Source organism: Caretta caretta, chromosome 21 (assembly GCF_965140235.1).
Source record: "Caretta caretta isolate rCarCar2 chromosome 21, rCarCar1.hap1, whole genome shotgun sequence".
Lineage (NCBI taxonomy): Eukaryota > Metazoa > Chordata > Testudines > Cheloniidae > Caretta > Caretta caretta.
The window spans coordinates 6982890-7003799 of record NC_134226.1 but is presented as its reverse complement, the minus strand read 5'-3'; the positions used below and the strand labels follow the sequence as shown (position 1 = coordinate 7003799).

The 20910-nt window shown below is 48.4% G+C and overlaps 1 protein-coding gene across 2 annotated transcripts in view; it reads left to right on the top strand.

Annotated features, from left to right (window-relative positions):
* Nucleotides 1-2315: 2315 nt before the first annotated feature.
* CDK18 (cyclin dependent kinase 18) overlaps nucleotides 2316-20910 on the top strand; it is an 85508-nt gene continuing 66913 nt past the window's right edge. Inside the window, exon 1 of one of the 2 annotated variants that reach the window (XR_012665668.1) lies at nucleotides 2316-2575. The gene's annotated coding sequence lies outside the window, so the exon portion shown is untranslated. The remainder of the gene's footprint in view (nucleotides 2576-20910) is intronic. The other variant, XM_048826727.2, reaches the window with a different exon arrangement.

Here is a 20910-nt window from a genome sequence, read left to right as displayed (position 1 = left end):
AGGTGCCAGGTTGACAGCAGTGGAGACTGAAGTTCCTTTTGGTGTCACGTGAGCAGCAAGAATTGCCGTTCTATTGAAATCACCCTATCGTGCAAGGCATTGCATGTAAACATGTTAAGAGATTGTTCCTGCCCAAAGAGTTTACCATCTTAAATAGACAAAACAGACAAAGGAAGGATTATGGTCCCCATTTGGCAGATGGGGAACTGAGGCACAGAGAGACTAAGTGACTCTCCCGAGGTCACACAGGGAGTCTGTGGCAGGGCTGGGCTTGAACTGAGATCAGCCATGGTCTAGTTTGCTGTCTTAACCACAGGCCATCAGTTCTCACCTGCTAGCTTATCTATACACCCCACCTGCCTAACATACCTCAGACATGAACTGGAAGGACAGCTTCTAAAGATGAGAGCAGAATTCAGCCTCCAAAGCCTGGTCAGCTCTTGGTCTGTCTGTCTGGGATGTGCAACAAGGTCTTAACTTCTCATTTTGGCTGGAGGGCCCTCTAGAAGACTAGAGAGTTGGGGTGGGAAGTTTCTCAGTTATTGTGGTAAGGATGCTGAATCTTTCACAAAGGTCAAGTCCCTCCCAAGGTCTTGGTTGGGTGTTAGAGTTATAAAGGTATTAAGATGAGCTAGCAAAACAGCCTGACTAAAAATCCCTTCCTCTCCCAATTGCTCAGCTTTCACACTCTTGTGATGTCGTCATTTCTCCAGGTCTCCAAGGAGTTGTCCAGCAGAAAACAGACAATTCTGTATGAAAACAGACAGGACAATCTCCCAGGATTTTCTCCAGAATGAAAAAAGGCAGAGTGAGGGAATGGAGACTAACTACTGCATTTCCCTTCCTGGTTTAGAGTCACTTTCTATCCACTTCCCCTTTTCCATCACCTTCTTCTGGCCTCTTGTTCTCCATGCCTTCTTTCAAAGGCATGCCAAGCCCTGCCACACAGAGGTGTGTTACTAGCATCCCCATCTTATTCCAACCCTCCCGTCTCCCCCAAATCCTCTTGGATGACGCAGACATTTTAACCTGACATTACATACGTTACTGAAATTCTAGTGACCACCAGACGGCGTTGGAGAGGGGATGGGCATGGTATCGCAAGTTATGTGAGAAATTAATTAGTCACAGACAGACGATGTTGATACCTTCTGTAAACCTGTTTTATTTCCATGGGTGCCTGTTTTTGGAAAGCTGAATATGTTTGGCTAAATATAATACAGCAAATAGTTACTGGCGAAGATGATCATGCTGCAAACACAGAGTCTAATGGAAACGCATTAGGCTGATAAGTAGAAATCTAAAAGATGTGGGCAACCAATTCCCCAGCCTTGTGTTTTCTTGCCACAGGTTGGTTGGTTGTTGGTGTCTTCATGCTGGGAGTCAGATTCATCCCACATGAGCGTGGTGTTGGGATCAGAGAAGTGAGAGTGGGCAACACTGGCTTTATGTGGAGGCTGCTAGGGTCCAGTTCATCTTCTGCATCGTCTGCAGCTTAGAGCAACCTCCAGGGCTTCCCTGGTTTGTGCCCCCAAGGCAGCTGGGAATAGCCAGGGTGATGGCCATATTTCCCTCCCCACAAAGAAATGCTCCTGCCTTTTTGCCAGGAACTCCTGTGGGAGGCAGCATAAAGCCAGCTGCTCTTGCTGGGGTTTCCCCACTATGCTGGAAGAATTCTGCAGGGGGCCCTGCTGAGGGAAAGAGGAACATGTCCAGCTAGCCTGGGATGAAAGCACCCCTACCCCGGGGGAGAGAGTTTTGTGTGTGGACAGCCCCCTAGTAAGAGCCTGAGTAAACTTTGCAGTGAAGACATACCAGGTGTTTGGGTGAGTGGGAAGCGGGATCAGAGGCCAGATTTGTTTTCCGAATGAGCAGGAGCAAGTGGCTGCTGCCATCCAGAAGTACACTGTGCACCCCACCCATCTCACTCCTTGACAGAATAAGGAGTAATGGTCTCAGTGGGGGAGGTTTAGGTTGGATATTAGGAAAAATTTTTTCACTGGGAGGGTGGTGAAGCACTGGAATGGGCTACCTAGGGAGGTGATGGAATCACCTTCCTTTGAGGTTTTTACGGTCAGGTTTGACAAAGCCCTGGCTGGGATGATTTAGTTGGGGATTGGTCCTGCTTTGAGCAGGGGGTTGGACTAGATGACCTCCTGAGGTCCCTTCCAACCCTGATCTTCTATGATCCTTGTAAGCCTGGGACAGCTGGTGAAAAGACATCTGAGCCCAAGCCAAGCAGGGCTTGCTACACCCCCAGGATTGGCAGTTGCCCGGCAGGGATGTCAGCTTTGGGGAGGAGCCAGTGTCACACATGAAATACTCCAGCCCTACTGAGAGGATTTCTCTCTCTCTCTCTCTCTCTCTCTCCTCGCTTTGCTCAGTGCCTCTTGCAGCCCCAGCCTCAGGTTGCTGCGGGAAGACTCTTTCCTTACCTTTTCTGGGAGTGAAGTGCCCAGGGCAGACGAGACCAGCTGGTGCAGGGGCAAGATCGGAGACGGGAGAGACTTGGGGAAGCAAAAGTGGACTTGATTTGAAAAAAAGAAAGAAGGAGAGTCTCCTCTTTCTCCAGCGGGTAAGTACTGGCTCTTCCCCTTGTGCGGTTACATTTCACCAACATTGCAATGTAAACAGAGCAAAGGTATGACAGAGTGGGGTTTGCTTTTAAAGGAGCAGTCCCCCTTTTATATCCCTCTGGCTTCCCAGCGCAGCTTCCTCTTCGGGGATTACTGATCTCTTGGTGGCATGCTGTACTTTGTGGGAGGGTAGTTGGGGCCGGGGGTGGGAGATTCGAAACGGAGGCAGATCAACTTTATGCCAAATGTAGCAGCAGGATATTCTGGTCTCCTCCTCGGCAGAAGAGATTCCTATGTGTGTTTTGGTTTTGGTGCAGGGCATTGAGGAAGCCTTGTTCCCCCTCCCCTCCATCACTCCTTTCTCCAAAACCCTGAGGAGTTTGCTCGCAGGGCACGATATTGGCCCATCTTTGAAGGAAGCCGGCCAACTGGGAGAGGAGGGATAAATCTGTTGCCTCCAGAATGAAACTTTGCCAGGCTGCTGTCAGTAGGAGATGACACTGAAGTCTCGGTGTGACATCTGTTCACATGCTGAGGCTGGGTTATTCTCCCTGCGTGTGTGAATTCCCCTCACGCTGCACTTTTTGTGGCTGCCAGTGTCCTTTGCATCTCGCTATAGCTCTGGCACATTCCCTGGTATGTGGGGAAGTTGACCCCTAAGTGTTGCTTCCTTCAGCTCCCTCATCATCACCGCCCTCATCGCTGGTGGGGAGCAGTTACCTAGATCAGGTGGTTAATGCCTGCAACCCAAATCTCTGCCACGCCAGGACTAGAATTGGTGCCAGTGATGCTTTAACTAACTGGCCCTTCCCTATATGCAAACAAACCAGAATGAGCGGTGCTGACGGATTGGCACAATGGTGGCATTAACTCCGAAAGGGAAGAAACATCAGCCTCCAGCCTGAGGCTCCGGCATTGTGTGTGTGTCTATGAGGGGGTGGGGACGGCACTCTGCACAGGCAGGAGGCAAAGGGTTAATGGAATGGGAGTGGGCTTGGTTCAAGCTGAGAAGTGGTGCGTATGAATGGAGCCCTGGCTGCTGCAGGGTAACCAGTGGTTCTGGTGCAGTTAGGCCGCTGGGCATTTCCAGTGGCAATGTAGTTTGGGCAGAGCGGAAAAACAAACCACAGACTGAATGTGGGATCAATGCGAAATGGGGCTGCTTTCTGTCCTCAGGTGGCTGTGAAGAGGCTCCTGAGAGGCCACCAAAGAAATCCAGTTAGCTTGAAAACAGTTACCCCTGCAAACGCCGGATATTTAGACTCTCTAATAATAATTGGCACTTTCCACTCTTAGCTCTCTAAGCACGTTTACAAGCTGGGTAAGTAGCATCATTCCCTGAGTACAGGAAAGTGAGGCACATAGGAAGTGACATGTCCAAGGGCTTGCAACGAGTAAGTGGCAGAGCTGGGAACAGATCCCAGCTCTCCTGACCCCTAAGCTGAGGCTCTGTCTGCTAGGCAATACCTGCTTCCCTGCTGCACGACTAGAGATCAGAACCATCCCCTCTCCAGACAGGTCGTTCTGCCAACTGGCACAGTGAAGGCCTCTTTGGCACTGCTCCCGTCTGCGTGCTGGAGGGTTTTGCCAGTGTGAGGGAGAGGGGTGGTGCTGCTAGCTAGGATTGTGTGCCAGCTCGCCTGGCCAGTAAGGGAGAAGTACTTTCCAGGGTCTGCTGCCCCTTGATGGAGGGGTTTAGAGATTTCACAGACATGCCTCCACTGACCAACTCATTGTCACATAGGGGGTTTATCTTCTGCGCTAGCAACTGTAGGCTTGTGTTAGCCTACACACCCAGGAGTGCCACGTTGCCTCCTCCCCAGCTCCAGCATCACAGGCCCAGTGACAGGTGAGGAGGGAACTGGATGGGTCTCTAGACATCTTACTTCACAAAGAGCCTTTCAGACACTAAAGCCAACCCCACAGAGGCATGTGAGGGGCGGGGGATGGGACAGCATATGGGAAGGATCAGAGAGTAACAGGATCAACTTGGGCATAGGGAAATGTAGGCACCATATCAGGTGAATTTCCTCGGGGTGAAATCAGACAGTGGAATAATCTCCCCAGTGAAGGCTGGAAGTCCCCTCATTAGAAAAGATAGGAAGGTCTTGTGACTAAAGAACAGGAGATCACCAATCTGGAGTCTATTCTTGGCTCTGCCACAGATTCCCCATGGGACCTTTGGTCACTCACTTAACCTCTGTTCCTCAGTGTCTCCATCTGTGAAATGTGACCTTGCATCACTCCATGAGGTTTGCTCAATTGGGTCTGCACTGAGCATTGAGATGCTGGCATGGAAGGTGCTTTGGAAGCACAGAGTATTATTTTTAGTGTTGTATTTTTTGTGACGGCCACTGTCACTAATTGGCCACTTTTTGTAGGTCCCTTCAATGGATGAAGTGTGTAGTTATTGTGTGTCTTGTTCAGACATTATGGGTGACGACAGTGCAGTAGCCATGCACCCTGGCTTCTGAGTTGGCTGTTTTAAATCTGGCTAATGTATTCCAGATGTATTTATGATGGCAATAGTTAGACTCCCTCTGAGAAGGGGCCATATTGTGTCAAGCACATACCCACAGTGAGAGAGTCCTTGCCTGAAGTTGTTTACAGTCTAAATAGACAAGAGAAGGATTATTAGACCTATTTTACGGATTGAGGAACAGAGATGAGGTGATTTGCCCAGGGTCACTCAGGGAGTCTGTGGCAGAGCTGAGAATTAAACCCGATCTCCTGAATCCCAGACAATCCTTCCACTTTCTGTGTCACATGCAGAGCCCTGGCCACCTGCTGAAAACAAAAGTTATAGGTTTATATGCACATGTGACACTGGGTGGACTGCAATCACTTCACAGACCTCCTGTTTGCATTAAAGTTTTCAGGCTGCAGCACACTTCTGAGTCCATCAGTCCCCACTCTGGCCTTCTGGAGACAGATGAATCATTCATTACAAACTCTGAAACACTCTCCTGGCTTCATTACACACCTGAAACTTGGGGCAGGTTGTCTGAGAAAATCTCTAAGTGACCAAATAATCGTTTGAGCTTCCATGGTGCTGTATGTACAATAGCATCCTCACAACCTCCCTTTGAGGAAGGTTGCCATTTCACAGATGAGGAACCTGAGATATGGAAGTGAAGTGGAATTGATGGTAGAGCAAGAACCCTGGGCAGCTGACTCCCAGCCCTGGGCTCAGTGCTCCAGGCCACACAGAACTCTCAAAAGGGTCTGAAACGCAGTTTTGCTCTGAGTTACTGGTGCATCAGCTCCGCCGCCCTGCCAAAAGTCAGCCCAAACCCTGCAAACTGACGTTGCCTTGATTTGCATCCAAGCATCTCTCATGTTTAATAGGCATCTAATTTTAGAGGTCAGTTGGCTCCTTTCAGCAAATGGCATCCAGGCGGGGATCTGCCCATTGAATTTGTCTTCTTATCCCTTCCTGATTAACTCACTGCTGCTGGAAAAGAAACAGAAAACAAAACACCACCTGTTGGTTGCTGCAGATGCAAAGGCCCGGATTGCAATCTTGCAGGCAGTTAGCTCTGCAGAGACAATCTCTTACCAAATACAGCATCCCGGTCACGCTCTTTCATTTCCAATCAAGGTTCCTTTTAAGGTAGCATTTTCCCTACAGCAAAAGTTGCTCCTCTGATATCAAGTTGCTTAGCCGCCCACACCACTGGCCTGCCACCCTTGCTAGAACAGAAGCTGGAGTGAAAATTACTTTCAGACAGCTGTGAAAAGCGACCAAGCTTTAGACTGTAAAGTAAATCTACACTGTTGCCTCCTGGCTGCTGAGGTCTCTGCTGTCTCTCGTTTTTTTTTTTTTTTTCCTCTCTCCTTCTTTTGTGCAGTCCAGTCTTGTAGATTTTCTGGTCACAATTTGAGATCCGTATTCTGCTATCTTCTGCATTCTCTAGCTGTTTTTAGAGACCAGCTCAGACGCAGATATGCAAGTGATCAGCAACCACACTCGGGGCCAGATTGTCTAAAGAACTCAGCTCCTCTCAGGCACCTAAGCAAGCACCAGATTTTCAGAAGTGCTCCGCACCCAGCCGCACCGATTGGGACACTTCTGTGTCCAGATTTTCAAAAGAACCCAGCACTCAACGCACACCCAATGTGCTGAATGCTCCTGCACCCGTTTGATAGGTGCCTGAAAGGCAGCTGAGCTCTCTTGAAAGTTCCGGCCTATGGGCACCGTGCATAGTGATCCACATCTTCTAACAAGGGGTTAGTGCTTTTGGCTGCACGATTCCTAGAGAGCAGGGATGGTCCAGTGGTTCAGGCAGTAGCCTAGGTCTTGGGTTCAAGTCCCTGCTTCACCACAGTCTGCCTGTGTTACCTTGAGTACATCCCTGAGCCTTTCTGTGCCGGCTCCCTTCTGTACAGTGGGAATGGTAGCACTTCCCTACCTCACAGGGCTGTTGTGAGGATAAATACCTTTAAAGGACAGTGTGATGTCCAGATGCTATAGAAAAAATGGGGACCTATTAGTACCTAGAATAGTGAGAGACACTCTCTTTAGGGGCTGGTTTTCAGAGTGTGGGTGCTCAGCACGTCCTGAAGATCAAGCCCCTTTAAAGTATCTCAGGTTGTGCACCAGCAATTGAGACAGCCCAAATCACGAATCACTTCGGAGTTTTAAAACGCTTAGCTCGCCACTGCTTAGAGGGACAACGTGGTGGTAGGTGATATAGTAGCCCTACGGAGTCCAGGCAAGAGGGACACTGACTACCCTCTTCTGAAACTGTTACACAACTGTCTTTACCTGCTGCTCTGTGCGATACCTTTGTGCGTCACTTCCATCTACCCATTTCCCAACCTCCGACGCCTCCAGGGGGCAGTGAATGTTTTATTTGTAAAATCTAATATGAGGAGTGATAATTAGGAAAAAATAAAACAGCCCTGCAGCAGTTTGTACGTATCTTTGTCACCTGCTCTCTTCATAACTGCATCTTGCATGGGCTATTTATAGGGCTCCCTGAGCCAGCTGGCTCTAAGGCAGGTAGGTGCTTGGGACCGAGGCATGGGTCGTATACTTTCAGATGAGCAAAGGTGTCTCTCCTGAACAATTAGCTGGCGGCAAGCTGGGATGGGAATCTAACCTGCCGTGCACTGTCTATCTCGGCGGATCCTGCTGGCGCACATTAAAAGTTCCTTAATGGGCTTTACTCTACTCCTGTTTCAAAGAGGACTAGAGCAAAGCCTGTTAACAAACCCGTCAGCAGGGTCCACATGGACAGTCAGTGTGCAGCATGCTAGTGAAGGGTAGATTCTCACTCCAGCTTGCGGGGAACTAAGGCCAGGTCTACACTATCAACTTACATCAGTATAACTACAACGCTATGGGGTGTGAAAAAGCCACGCTCCTGAGCTACGCAGCTATCCCGACCTAACCCCCGGTGTAAACAGGCTTCTCCCCTCGACATAGCTACCACCTTTCATGGAGGTGGATTAACTGAAGCGGCAGCATTTTAAGTGTAGACCTGCCCTAAATGTTTGTGTAGAGAAGCCAGTATGTCGAGTGGCAGAAAACGAATTGTAAGGCAGGTGCAGGGGAAGGCACATGCCGTGCTCTAGGCATCAGGGGAGAGGCGCTACAGAAAAACCCTTTAGACTAGAGCGACTGGATTGGTTAGATTAGATAACGGGGGTTGTGGTTGGTAGAGAGGAAGGATCAATGTAGCAATCATGCTCTGAATGCCAAGAGCAAGTGTCATGTTATCACAGCACAACTGAAATGGCTTAAGGAGCAATGGTATTGCCAGAGGCTGTCTAATAGTAACATTGCAGCTGCAATCAAATCATTTGGTTCCTGAATCTGCCCTGCCTTTCCAACTATGCTAATGGGGAAATGCCCGGTGGTTCAGACTTTCATTTGACGGAAGCAGCTGGTTGAGTGAGAGAAATCACCACTCTGATCCTAGGAAACAAGAGGGTCAGCATGGGATAGCGGATAGTGCACTGAACTGGGAGGGAGCCAGGAGATCTGGACTCTAGTCTAGGTTCTGCTACTGACCAGCCAAGAGACCTTGGGTCTGTCACTTCACCACTCTGCACGTCTTCTTCCTCTTTGTGTGTCTCGCCTAATTTGTTTGTAAGCTCTTTGAAGCAGGGACAATCGCTCACTGAGTGCGTGTGCAGTGCCTCGCATAATGGGGCCTTGCTGTTGGTTGGGGCATGTAGGCGTTAATGTAATATTAATCATAATATTTTTAAAAATGACTGCTCTTTGATGTAACGTTGTCAGCATGGACTGCTGACCACCTCTGCCCAGCATTTCGGGAACACACAGGATTGCCAGAGCAGGAGTATCAGTGCTGTTGATGCACAAAGAAAGAAGTAAACAGGATGAAGTGATGTTAATTTCAAAAATGTGTGTGGAGGGTGAGGGCAGAGATTCTGCACGAGCCACATAAAGAATGGCCTTGCTAATGGAGATACTTAATTAGTAATAATTAGTGAGTACCTTCCAAACATTAACTCTCAAAACACCCTTGAGATATGTATTATTATCCCTATTTTACAGATGGGTAAATCAAAGCTCAGAGTGGCTAAAAGCTCCCTTGTGCACAGTGACCTATTCCTGTTTCAAAATGAGTCATTGACAGAGCTGGGCATGGGACCCGGGCATCCTGGCTCCCAGCTCCTGATGTGACACTTGTCAGTTTGTTATTTTCCTGCTTTTAGAAGAGCAAGCTGGGGTGAGAGTCAAATAAATCTATCAATGAAATTAACCTGGAAAAACAAAGCAAGTGGCTGTTAGTGTCTCTTTAATTCAGCTGTTTTTTTAGCTGCAGGGCAGTGGGTTCCCTTGGGAAATAGAAGATGCTGTTACCAGCAGCAACATCCTTGTATAACTAATGACAGCAGTGGGGTGCTGGGGCTCATAGGAGAGGTGGGGATTCTTTCCATTGCTCAGTGATGAGATTTTTTTTAGGAGACTAAGGGAATTAGGGCCAGGTTTGTCAAGGAATTTAGGTGCCTAACTCTTATTGAGTTCAGTGGGAGTTAGGTGCTTGAATACCTTTAAAAATCTGGCTCTGAATCTCTTGGAGTGAAGATTCAGTTCATGCAGCGTGTTTCCGGTCAGGATGTCTTTGACTGGAGACTAGGCACCCGGTTGGTGCCAAAGAAACACATTGCTCTGTGTTTTTAGGTGGTGGTCTTGGGCATAACATGGGTGGAGTGGCCCAATGAGGAATTATCTCTGGAAGGGTTAAGGTCAGCCTTGGAGATGTTCACAGTCAAACAAGCTCCCATTATAGAGCTCTCTCCTGCCTGGTAAATGTTCCTCCAGCCACCACACTGAATATTCAGAGCCTGGCTTCCGATTGAAACGTGTTTAAATTGGCCGAGGGTCAAGAGTGCGTTTTCAGTGCACAGAACCTCTGGAAGAAAATTAATTTATTGTGCAAGGCTGGGCGTCTGGGAAGAAATACTCGGTCATGTTCTGTTCTAGTCTATTCTGTTCTAGTGTCTATACCATGCCCATCATCGTGGTCTCTAAGCATCATCCAGAGGTGCATTAAGTAACATAACTGGCATCAGACACATGTGGTTCTCTCTTTCTCCTTTTCATCTCCCCTGGGGCAAGAATAATGTGAGATTTTTTAAATTATTATTCAGTGTCTGCCATGCTGTGTTTATCATTGAGGGCAACGTTCATCCTGAGCGTTGGATGATCTCAGGTCTCTCTCTCAAGCCCTCGGGTTCTGTGAGTTTAGCATTCTCAGCGAGGTAGCTTAGGGCACTACCATGCTCTATCGGCTCATTTTCACACCCCTGAGCGACGTAAGTTACATCGACTTAAGCGGTAGTGTAGACCACCCCTTGGCCTTACCTGATTTCCATGTCCTTCTTTTGGGGAAAGAAAAAAAATCTTGAGGGTACAGCTGCTCCAAATGGTTTAGGGCAGTTGTTCTCAAACTGTAATCCACGGACCGTGGTTTGTAGATTGCTGCATGGGTTTGGCTCTCCTTTTTCCCCCCACTGCTAAATAATATTAATAGTTAGCTTAAAAAGTATCGGAGTATGTTGTTTTCCATGAGTTACTCTGGCAATTGCTGTAGCTGCCACGGGGAAGTTTGTGATCCTGAATAGGAAGGAGGGATGAAGGGGTGTGATCTCCCACTTCTCAGCCTCTTGCCTTCTGTTCAGATGTATTGATGGGACTGGTCACACAGTCAAACCCCGATAACGTCCCTTCCACAGTCCCAGAGCCTGAACTTCCTCTCTCAGCTCTCATGTGCTGCTAACACCTCTCTGTGGAGCCTGAAACAAACAGCTGGCATTTGAAATTCCTAACAAATTCTTCTAGTTTTGGGGCTGGAGTAAAGTGTGTGTATTGGGGAGGGGGGAGGAATTTGGTCTGTTTCCCCAGCAGACTTGAGAGCTGCAATTATTGGGGTATTTTTTAAATTGAATTTCTGAATCCACAAGAATTGAATTGCTGGGCTGATCTTTGCAAAAAGAAAAGGAGTACTTGTGGCACCTTAGAGACTAACCAATTTATTTGAGCATGAGCTTTCGTGAGCTACAGCTCACTTCATCGGATGCATACCGTGGAAACTGCAGTAGACATTATATACACACAGAGACCATGAAACAATACCCCCTCCCACCCCACTGTCCTGCTGGTAATAGCTTATCTAAAGTGATCATCAAGTTGGGCCATTTCCAGCACAAATCCAGGTTTTCTCACCCTCCGCCCCCCCCCCCACACACACACACAAACTCACTCTCCTGCTGGTAATAGCCCATCCAAAGTGACCACTCTCTTCACAATGTGTATGATAATCAAGGTGGGTCATTTCCAGCACAAATCCAGGTTCTCTCACTCCCTCACCCCCCTCCAAAAACCACACACTCACTCTCCTGCTGGTAATAGCTTATCAAAAGTGACCACTCTCCCTACAATGTGCATGATAATCAAGGTGGGCCATTTCCAGCACAAATCCAGGTTTTCTCACCTCCCCACCCCCATACACACACAAACTCACTCTACTGCTGGTAATAGCTTATCTAAAGTGATCATTAAGTTGGGCCATTTCCAGCACAAATCCAGGTTTTCTCACCCTCTGCCCCCCCCCCAAATAAACTCACTCTCCTGCTGGTAATAGCCCATCCAAAGTGACCACTCTCTTCACAATGTGTATGATAATCAAGGTGGGCCATTTCCTGCACAAATCCAGGTTCTCTCACCCCCTCACCCCCCTCCAAATCTTAAATTCCACAGCCTTAAAACAGATTTAAATATGTGATTCCTGCAAAACAGGGAAAAATTCCAACATCTCTGTTTATTTGTGTTATTTATTGTGAATTAAATAATAATTGAAAAAGACATCTCTCCAAAGCTCTAAGCTCTCTGACACACCATTAACAATCACAGCAGCATTAAAATGAGCCATTCCAAGATACATAGCTGTATTTCCACCTGAAACGTCAGCTTTAACCCTGCCTTTGTACCATCTAGTGTGTCGTGGATTGCTCAGTGGCCGGGTATATGTTGGAAAGTATCATTTGTTTAATGGCAGGTGATAGGGAGCTGTGGTGTGGCCAGTGCTGCTGATCTTCATTCAGACAACTGACAAAGGGGCCAGATTTTCAAAGGTATTTAGGTACCCAACTTCCGTTGATTTCAGTGGAAGTTGTAGCCTTTCTGGACCTAGCTGAATACTTTAAAAAATCTAGCCCTCAGTGCCTTATTTCAAAATATGGAGGTAGGAATCTCTTCCCACCAATGCAGTATAACCACCTAGTGGGAGAAAGCCAGTACTCTTACAAACGGAATAGGAAAGGCAGTGAGGGGTGTTGGTCCAGATCCTCAGCTGGAGTCAATGGATCTATGCTGACGTACGCCAGTGAGAGAGCTGGCCCTTTGAGACTGCGAACGGAGCAGAATGTAACCACTCCATTGGAATTTGATGGAAGGACCTACTGTACCTGTGCCCTCACCAACAAACACTGCAGGCTGGTACTGTGGGTCTCATGTCAGGATCATCAGCCTCATCAGTGACCTCGTTGAGCATATAAATAAATAATTCTGGCAGGATTCATTCAAAGCGTGGATCAGGATCTGAAGTCAGGACTCCTGGGGTCTATTCCTGGCCCTGCCATGGACTGGCTGCGTGACCTCGGAGAAGTCGCATCTCCTGCCTGTTTTTCCAGTTCCCCATCTGTGTGCTGGGGATAATACTTACCTCTCTCACCGAGGGGCTGCAGCTTTATCGATGTCAGTAGAACAGCTGGAGATCCTCAAGTGAAAGGCGCTGTAGAAGGGCTATTATTAAAGGGATCGGCTGGCTGGGCACAGTAACCTTTCCCTGCATAATGTCCTTCACTCTTCAAGCTGAAAGGGTAAATTCACGTGCAAAGGAACAGCAGCAAAGTGTTTTCTGGGGAAGTTTCCACCCACCCTGAGACATTTAATGCTCCTATTGCTACAGAAATACCCTAGAAGCAACCAGCTCATAATTATCTCCGAATCATTACGTGGTAATTGCATAAATGGCCGATTCCTGCTCCTGACCTTTTAGGAATCTGCCCTGCCCTTAGCACAGGCAGAATCTTTTGTCTAGTCCCAGTATCAAATGGTTGCTTTACATGGCCTTTCCGATAATTACAGAACCCTCCAAATCCCGTAGAGAGAAGGAACACATCTCCACTTATCTGCAATTGTTAAATAAGGGGAGTGGGCCCAGTTCTCAGTTGGTGCAAACCGGTGTAGTTCCACTGAAGACCACACACCGACGAACGACAGTCCCTCCCCCAAAGGTCTTGCAGTTTGAATAGACATGACAGAACAAGGCTGGGAGCAAGGAGGGTCATTATCTCCGTTCTGCAAATGGGAACCGAAGCACAGCCAGATTAAGTGACTTGCCCAAGGTGACACAGAAAGTATATAGCAGAGTGAGAAATTGGACCCAGTCTGTTCTATTCAGCTTCTTATATTTTGCCCATCACAGTGAAGTCTGGCCTGCTGTGTTGTCTGCCAGACACTTAGAATGGACGTAGCAAATCAGCTTATTCTCCATTCCTGTGACTGGACTTCTTTAGATGTTATTTTTAATGTTCATGAAAGGTTCCAGTTTGACCACACTGCAGACTGAAGCCTTGTTAGTCCAGTCCATGGTAACAGACACCGCCTGGGGGGGTGACTACGAAACAGCTCTGTAATGTAGCCCTGCCAATGTTCCCTAAGCCCTGCACGATGGAGACCACATCTAGGGGAGAGGTCGCCACCTCTGCTGCCCTCTGTATTTGTCTCTACAATAAATGCATTGATAATTTTTCAGTGCGTTCAGCCCTGGTGGTAGGTGGTAAATGAACAGCCCTGGTGACTCAAAGCCTCTGTTTACCCAGAAAGCAGGTTCAGCACAGGCATGCATCCCCCCAGCTCTGCCACACCCGAGTGTCTCCAGCACCACCCTGGAGGGACCTCCCTTCTCCACGGGAGCGTGGTTCACCCTCCACGGACCGTTTGGACCCCGGTCTCTCTGCTGAGCCTGGACACGTGTCCGCAGAAACTGGAGTAAAACCATAAACTTCATGCTGCATAGGCCACTAAGCAGCCATTAGACAGTGCCACCGAGCATCTGCAGCATGGTATCCCATTGTCACCCAGTCCCCCTTTTTAGGGAGGTGGTGGGGGTGCATTGTAAAATTCTGTCTAGTGAGGAGGTAGATTCTGCAGGGCTAAGTCTAACTTTTGGCTCATGTGGTCTGAGCCAGAAATCTCCAAGGGATTCCTCCGACTGCTCTGGGAAGAGGAGCCACTGTACTTATTATTTCTTTATTGTGAAGCGAAAAAGACGAGACACAGATAAACTCTGTGACAAAAGCCTGAGGAGGAGGAGGATGGCAGTGCAGAGTTTCACCAGGCCTTCTGAAAAACTTAGAATGGAGATCGTTTAATCCCTGCCCTTAAGCCAGGAGGGAGAGCGGAGACACAGCAAATTAAAGCTGGAAGGCTGAGTTCTGAGAGACCTAGAGCTCTGAAGACATTCTTCAGGTCATATGCCTCTGCTCTGCACAGAGACTGCAGAGACTCTCCTTGGAAGGATGGATGGATACCTGAGCTGGCTTGCATTGTACTGTACGAGGTTTAAGACAAGAATTTAAACTGTGTGCGTGCGTTTATGTATGTATTTACACCATGCCACCTTTCAGGAGCTTTTTGGCCAGGACTCTGGTTTCTTAGGTCTTTTCCAAAAGACCGTGTTAAATGCAGATAATGCCTCCACTTCCCAGTGACATCCAGTCTCCCAGGTAAACCAATCCCTCACCCAAGGATTGCCCCACACCCTGTTTCTCGCATGCCCCTCCCCTTTATCAGTAAATCTCCAGCCCCTCTTTCCCCCCTACCCCCCAGCAAGAACAATGACAGCACTTTCCCTGCTAGGATGAGAATTCCTGGTACCATCAACCGCCCTGATGGTTGCACCATTTCTAAAGAGCTGTGATTGTAGCATTTCAAAGGCTTTGACTGCACAAGCAAGTCCTTTGTATTGAATTGCTGTCAGACAAATCCAAGGTGCTATTCTGCCAGGAAGGAAGGAGTCAAAGAAGATAGCAAACAAAGCCCCTTTGACTTCAGTTTTCCAGCAGAGGGGCTAGGAGAAAGGGATCCCTGGGAGTCATTTTAAGTCCATGAAAACAGAATACGGTGTCTAAGGGAGAGGGAATGATTTCATAAATTCAGATTAACAGTATGTGTTCGGGTTAAGCACGTAATCCATCCCAATCCCCTCTTATTAGTGGTTAATTGTATAATTAGTGGCATTGTGATAATGGTGTGGTGAGTGCAGCTAACTCCCACGTGCACAGCCGACTCGATGGCTTTCAAACCAGAAGGGAGTGCGGTGTAGTGGTTAGAGCAGATCACTTAGGATATGCTTGCTGAGTGAACTTGGACCAGTCAGATTGGTGTAATACTCACCTGTCTTTCAGGGATTTTGTGAGGCACAAAGATGACCTGCAAAGGAACATTTAAAATTGCCATTTTCTGCTTCTTGAGGTACAAAGACATCCTCTGAGTTGTCTTTTACCTGCTGAGTTTTTAGGGTTTTGGGAATGCCCAGTCTGGTCTTCACTGGTTTTGCTGGAGGACCTCTTGTGAGTCTCAGATGTTTATTGTGAGCGCTCATTCCCGGACTGAAAGGTTGTGCAGTCTTTACCACAGACATATTCTTTCCAAAGTGTCCATCAGCCATTGGAATTCAATAGGTGTTAACCAAAACAAGGACATTTTAAACAATGTGGCAGAAAATCTCTTCTCTGACTTGCTCATCTATGTCATCTTGACACTGTGAAGTCGCAGTTACGGCAGTTCTCCAGTCATCCATAGAGCCTCCTAGTATATACCAGACCTGAATAAGTTCAACCAAAAGATGAGAGAGCGCATGGAAAGATCTTTTAGGACACAAGCCTTTCAGGCCATCTTTATAAAGAAGCAAAAAAGAGGGCATCAAGCCCAATCATCCCTTTCCACCACAGCTCTCCTTGGGATGCTCAGGGCAGCGTTAACTCTGTCAGCATTTGTGGTATCAATGACTGTGCACTCAAGTCACAAACTGAAACCACCAGGATGTTGTCCTCACTTATTGTTTGTATTACAGTGGGGCCTAGAGGCTGTAACCATGCTGGGGGCCTCATTGTGGGAGGCTCTATGCATATACATAGTCCTTGCCCTGGAGAGCCTAAAAGACAAAGGATGGGAGAGGGGAAACATCTCCATTCTACAGGAATAGTCTCCCCTAAGGAGTCTGTGACAGAGCCAGAAATCAGGCCCAGATCTCCGGAGTCCCAGACAACTGCCTTACCCCCCTGACCATCCTTCCTTCCTGGAGCTGGTGTCAAATTCTTTCCCACTGATCTGCCATTCAGATTCCTTACAGCACTTCATCATCCTACCTTGCCTTGTAGGCTCCTCTAGCAGATCTCTCTCTCCTTCCCTCTGTGTCGATCTCATGCTGAGCTCTGTTATTGTCCCCACTTTCCAAGGGCTCAGGCATAAATGCTTTTAACTTGTCCAGGGCACCAGAGCTGTGGCTGCATGCTGAAAAGATGGGGACCCGTGTGGGAGACTGAGCTACCAGACAGGTTTCAGAGTAGCAGCCGTGTTAGTCTGTATCCGCTACCAGGTTGCAACAAAGGAGCTGATAACTTCAAAGAGAGGAGGGGGCTGGGAGGGAAAAGGGTGCGTGGCCGGGATTGAACTGGACTGCAAAAGGGATAGAGTCTGAATACATCGGAAAGGGGGTTTATTTTCCGTAGAACCACCCCTGTTTTGTTTACCGCTCTAATAACCAGCACAGCTGCTTTGAGGCAGGTTTACTGTGTAAGGGAGAGGGCCCTGTACCGCCACAGTTGCCTGGTAGCGAGCTTGCAACGCTGTTCCATCCTGTCGCGTGGATGGGGTATCCGTACCCTGTGCTGCAGCCTTGAATAGTGAAAGAGCCGTGGCATGGTCCAGAGTCCTGGATCTTGTCTATTTTTTAAGGTGGAACAGCATTTTTAACCAAACTGTGTATTATAACTGGGTCCCCCGAGTGTAGAGAGGCCCGTAGGGTGGCCCTCCATTTGGAGGCTGGAGGAGGTTTCCCGACTGCTAAAGGGATGTTGGTGCTTTGTGTGCTCACACCCCATTTTGGTGGGGTTTTCTTTATTCTTCCAGGTATGGTAGAGCAGGATCCGCTAACAGAGCATGCTGCCTGGGAATGGTTTATTCCGGGTACATCATTATCATTTGTGCAGGGTATTAACAGAAGGCAGATAACCAGCTGGCGTTTACATTCCAGCAGGGAGCTGCTGGGTGAGCCTCTCTGGCTGTCACACGTCCTCCTGTTCGCATTCCACTCCTAAGGAGGATTGCATTGCCGGTGAAAGGTTCCAGACAGACAGCCCCATGTGTAGAACAGGTACAGCGTGGACAGCTGCAGGGCAAGCTTCCCTGCCCATATACCTCAGTCCTGACCCGGAAGATGGGCGAGGTCACCTCTAGGCATCACAGGTTCATTCAGTCTCTGGGGCCTATTCCGTTCTTGCCAAGAGAAGAGTTGAAGATGCATGTGTTGGGGATGGGGGTAGGTTGCCATGTTGTTGGCAACTTGGGCATTTGTCCACTGAACTGCAGCCCACAAAACTCATTGCACAAAGGACTGCCTTGCATCTGCCAGATCACTGTTGAGCTGGGCCAGATTTGAACCAGAAGCGAGAGACCCTGGGCTAGCACCTCAGCTGGTATAAATTGACATAGCACCAGTCAAAGTCAGGGAGGAAGCTAGCCTGGCCGATGATCTGGCTCTTACCCTTTTTTTTTTTAAAGTACCTCTTGGTGTTTGGTTTTGCAACACCTCTTCCCGGCCTATAGCCAAAACGACGTCTGTTGTTCATGCAGTTGATCAGCCTCTGGTCCCTTGCAAGGCCAAAATTCTTTGTGCATGAGAAGGTGCATGGGGAGGAAAGCTTAGTAATGTTGGTAGCCGGTAGAAAGGCATCCAAGAGTATTTGGCTCCCTGCAATAGATGGGGAAAGGTCACTAGCTTGGCAGAGCGCTGCGGAGGCTGGTGACATCTGAAAGCGGGGAGGCGAAACTGACACATAAAGGAGCTCCTTGGAACCAGTTATGACAGTGGGCACAGATAAGGCGTATGATGAGCCAAGGTAAGCACTGCCAAAGGCTGCCAGACCTGTGGAATGTCCACTGGCTGAGGGCAAATGAGAACACACAGAGTTCATCCGAGAAAGCTGTTTATTTTGCAGCAATCATGTTTTGAACAGCCTGGCATCAAGGTAACAAATCTGAGCTCTTGTCAAGCTTGCAGCCTCGAAACAATCACCTTATCACAGGGGGATCCCAGGCAGCTGCCTCTCGGCCTAGGAGGCTTTTATTTCCCTCGTTGCCTTTCTTTTTTTACAGGACTTTAATAGACATAAGCTCCCTGTTGTCTGACGGCTGGGAGTGCATCCTCAAGCAGTCTCCCCTATCGCAAGCCAGCAGCAGCTCCCCCGCCTCCTGCTGCCCATCAGCACAGGTGCAGCAAAAGGGAGATTGCACAAGCAGGGCAAAATACCTGTTGCGCGTCTTGGAATGTAGCTCTACTACCAAAGTCTGAAAGATCCCACCAAGATGATTTCAGATAAGGCCACTTAGAGGCCCACTCTTATCTAAACATTGACATACGGTTACGGCAGTCATTATTTGGATAGGGAACTGCAGGCTTATACAGTCTATCAGAGGTCTATTCCAATGCCTGAGCAGCGGGTTGGCTGTATAGACTTGTTGGCATCAGGCTGGGAGTCAGGAGACTTGGCTTCAATTCCCAGCTCTGCCACAGACTCCCCCTGTGACCTTGGGCAAGTCACTTAATGTCTCTCTCTCTGTGCCTCAGTTCCCATCTGTCGAATGGAGATAAAAACATTATCTTTGGTCTGCCTTTTCTGTTTAGACTGCAAGCTCTGTGGGGCAGGGACCGTCTCTCACAGCACTTAGAGTAACAGGGCCCCAAATCTCAGTTGTGGCCCTCAGGCGCTCCTGCAATGATACGATTAATAATAGCTTTGGGAGGCAGGAGCTGCTGGGTCTACTCCCAGCTCTGACTCCCCGTGCGACGAGACTGAATCTCAGAGCCTCATCGCTCACGTACCGGGAAGCCAGCCTCCCCCTCACTGGAACGCCACAGCTTGCTCCATGGGAGTTCCGAATCCACGCGCCTCGTGATCTCTGGTGGCCTCACTGAGAAGTGTATGGTGACGGTGACCTCTTCCTGCTCCCACACCTGCGCTTTGGAGGCTGCCCCTGCATGGCACTATCCTTGTGATTCTTGCACTCTCACCTGAAGGACTGCAAGCTGTTCATTCCACCCTGAGACCTTCACCTGTGGCTCATCGGTGGCTCTCGCATAATGAAGCACTTGGAAGCAGGTTTCCCATTCAAACTTCGAATGGCTGTCTTTCAGCTCAGGGCTGGCAGTGGAGGGCTCTGACTCTCTCTTCCCACCCCCCTGCCCCGGCTCTGACTCCCTCTCCCCTCAGCTTTGCCAGAGAAATATTTTGGTCTATGAATTGCTGTTTTCTTCCCTTCCCCCTGTCTGTTGGCGTCTTTGTTTCCAGACATCTTCCCCACAGGTACTTTCCAAACGTTCGGCTGCAGGTTTACATGTGTGGCATGGTCCGGATTTTAACTGTGCCCCTTTGACTTTGTATAGCATCTGGGTAATGTTATGTTGTTCCAGAAAGGTAACATCTCTCCCTACACACACACATGCATGCATCCAGAGGTGGGATGGGCAGCAGCTAAGCAACTGGGCTAGGAATTGAGAGAGCTGGATGCTATTCCCAATTCTGCCTCTGTATTGCTCTGCATCTTTAGGCTAGTCACTTAGGGCCAGATTTTTAAAGGCATTTAGGCTCATAAAGATGCAGACACACGGAACTCCTATTGAAATTAATGGGAGTTTGGCACTTAGGTGCTTCTGAAAATCCCGCTAGGCACCCATCTGCATCTTTAAGTGCTTAAATGCCTTTAAAAATATAGTCCTTAATTTCTCTGTGCCTCTGTGTGTGGGGCCCTGGTTCCTTACTGGGGGCACTAAGCATTATTGCAATACAACTAATCAGTGTCTTGAGATCGACAGATCAGGATTATGAAGTTATTGTTTTTATTACTGGGGGGCTGCCAAACTTAATGATTGTTTGTGCTGTGCTTTGAGATCCTTGGAGGAAAAGGGTTGAATTGTTACACTGCTTCCCATGCAGCTTTCAGACATCTTCAAGCCACTGCATTTCCTCCACCGCTAAGCAAAACACATGTGCACACACACACAGCCAACCCAGGATGGGTGCACAACTGGTTTAAGGTTAAATGCCAGATTAGCTCAATCCTTGGCAAGGAGGCAGAATTGTGGTATTTGCTTATTCGCTGGCCATCATGTGACTCCTGGAGCTTTAAATAAAGCAGATTTGAAACCCCGATGCAAAGGGTTTTAATGCCTGATTCTACACAGTACTGCTGCCCCAGCACATGGCCTCAGACAGAAACCTAGTCAGTACCGCTTCTGTAAATTGTCCTGAAGGGGGGAAAATAGGTCAGGAACTGTGTCTTCTTTCATTAGTTTCTTCTTGTGCTGCTGCAGAAAGATCTGGCTGAGTTCTTGGGGCTGGTTTTTAGACTCAGATCAGCCCTGAGGAGGCCTGTCTCCTAGGTCTGAGCTGTAGTCTGGAGGGGATTTTAGTCTTGTGCATATCTATTTGGATTGAATCTCTCCTACTCCGCCCCCATTTCCTGAGAGTGGTGTGCAAGATGATGGCGTTTCAGGTAATCTGATAAGTG